Source organism: Carlito syrichta, unplaced genomic scaffold (genome assembly GCF_000164805.1).
Source record: "Carlito syrichta isolate Samal-C Ts95f unplaced genomic scaffold, Tarsius_syrichta-2.0.1 Scaffold308051, whole genome shotgun sequence".
Lineage (NCBI taxonomy): Eukaryota > Metazoa > Chordata > Mammalia > Primates > Tarsiidae > Carlito > Carlito syrichta.
In genome coordinates this window covers 793,495-796,074 of record NW_007252147.1, presented here as the reverse complement: position 1 = coordinate 796,074, position 2,580 = coordinate 793,495, and positions in this window count along the sequence as shown.

Below are 2,580 nucleotides of genomic sequence, written 5' to 3'. Positions count from 1 at the left end.
CACCCGGCAGCATGCGGTGTGTGTGGGGGGGGGGATCCGAGGGCTGGATGCGAACCCCGCCCCCTTCCTCCCTTCTGTCCAGAGCCGCAGGAGTGACGGCTTGGGATGGGGGCGGGGAGGTGGCGGAGGTCCGGGAGGCGGCAGCCTCGGGATCCAGTCTTGAAGCCACTCGGCTGGCCTCTCTTAACTCGGATTGTCCCTCTGTTCGAGGGGTGCGGGCGGCTGGAAACCGCGTCGAAAGCCGGGGTCTCTGTGCGGCCGAAAGCGTCGTGCCACCGGGCCTGACCGTCGAAGGAGCGCAGGGCAGCGCCAGCCTGCAGCCCTGCGCGCGCGTCCCCACGGCGTCAGTAATGCAAAAGAGAGAGAGAGAGAGAGAGAGAGAGAGAGAAAAGAGAAAGGAGAGACCCAACGCTTAATGCAAAAAAGAAAGAAAGAGAGAGAGAGAGAGAGAGAGAGAGAGAGAGAGAGAGAGAGAGAGAAAAGAGAAAGGAGAGACCCAACGCTTAATGCAAAAAAGAAAGAAAGAAAGAGAGAGAGAGAGAGAGAGAGAGAGAGAGAGAGAGAGAAAAGAGAAAGGAGAGACCCAACGCTTAATGCAAAAAAGAAAGAAAGAAAGAGAGAGGAGAGAAAGAAAGAAAAAGAAAGAAAGAGAAAGGAGAGACCCAACGCTTAATGCAAAAAAGAAAGAAAGAAAGAGAGAGAGAGAGAGAGAAAAAAGAGAAAGGAGAGACCCAACGCTTAATGCAAAAAAGAGAGAGAGAGAGAGAAAAGAGAAAGGAGAGACCCAACGCTTAATGCAAAAAAGAAAGAAAGAAAGAGAGAGAGAGAGAGAGAGAGAAAGAAAGAAAGAAAGAAAAAGAAAGAAAGAAAGAGAAAAGAGAAAGGAGAGACCCAAGTTTTGTGTCTGTTGAAGTGGGAAAGTGCTGTGGAAATGAGGTGGCACAACATTGTCGCCAACTGTGAGGCTTTTACTATTTACACATATCCCCTGGCTTTCTCTAATGTTCTTTGCCTTAAATTTTTGAAAATTTTTTATGTATTTTATTTTAAAGACGTAGGTACAATTCAGGATCAGGTATACAAGTGGGCATCGTACTGGTAAAGTTTGGGCCTCCCTTTGGTCCCCACTTTGCCCGGTTTGAGATCAGGTACCCTTATTGATGTTGCCCCCCTCCCCGAGGCCCCGCCCACCCCAGCAGTATCCCGCTACTGCCAATCCCTTTCTTATAGTATTACGATAAATATTCAGGGTCCCCCTATGAGTGAACTTTCTCTAATTTTCTGCAGCTCAATCCAGCTAGGCCCTTGACTGCCCTGAATGAGTCACCTCTGTGTGTCAGTGTGTCCCTTCTGAGAGCTTGCCTGATATGTCGGGTGGACACTCTTCCGATGGGCCGCTTCGCCCACCCTGCCTCCTGCATGCTGGCCCGTCCGGCTGGACATGAAGATGGTCACCAATACCTCCTTCACCTGCTGGGGGTCCCCACGTGCGCAACTTTTGAAAGGCATCCTTCGAAAAGCTTTTGAGATTGGGTAAAGCTAAGGTTTCCAAGTTCGGCGGTGGGCCCTGGTGAATGACTTGCTTCCAGGACAGCTCGCTGTGATGTGCTGAATAAAGTAATGCTGGTTGGCTCATTTCTCTGTGTTCCCGTGGGTTCCTGTTACAGGGTGTGTGGCTAGTTTGTTTAAAGTTTAATTTTCCCTGTCTCAAAGTGGAAAGGGCTTAATGTCACATCTGTAATTCTCCAATATGCTTTTGTTAGTAACAGTTGCATGATTATGTTGGTGTTCATATGCGAGTTTTGAGCAACATAAAATCATCTTCCTTTTCAGTCCTATAGATAAAGCCTCCTCAAATGTTGACTAAAATGCTTCCTTTCTGAATATGGAAATGAAACTATCATTGAGTGAAAATCCTAAGGGATTAATAGCTTTTTATCTCCTTTTTGTCTTTACCTAAGAATTGTTGTATTTACACTGAGGCTCAGAGGGGCTAAATGACTTGCCTAAGTTCACAAAAGTGTCAAGTCATAGAGCCAGGATTGGAAACTAAACTGCATCTTGGTTTTTTACGCTATACCCTGCTACCTTTTAACTCAGTGGTTTTAAACCTTTTTTTTTTTTTTTTTAATGATTTGATGAAATTCTTAGTTTCTTTCCAGGAGAAAATACCTATATCCACATATACAAAATTTTGCATGTAATTTCGGGGTCCATTTATTCTCTGAAGTCCTTCCCAGAGCTGCCTCTCATCTCTGCTCTAACAATTCTAAATGAGGCAGAAAGCATATATGTACCACATGTACATATGCATGTATGTATGTATATATACTCTTTCACTAATAGGAACAGCCCTTGAATTTGGTGACTTTCAACTAGGTGAAAATTCACTTAACAATTGAAACACAGAAACATGGCATCTTCCATGCAAATTGATTCTGTTAATGTCTCAAATGCAGTTTGGAACAATGGTGTTTGTTTGAAACCAGAACTTCTATTGGGGCTTCTTCCTGCAGTATCCTGCACTAGCAAAGAATAAGGACTTGTGCCTTTGCTCAGTAAATATACATTTTTTTTCTC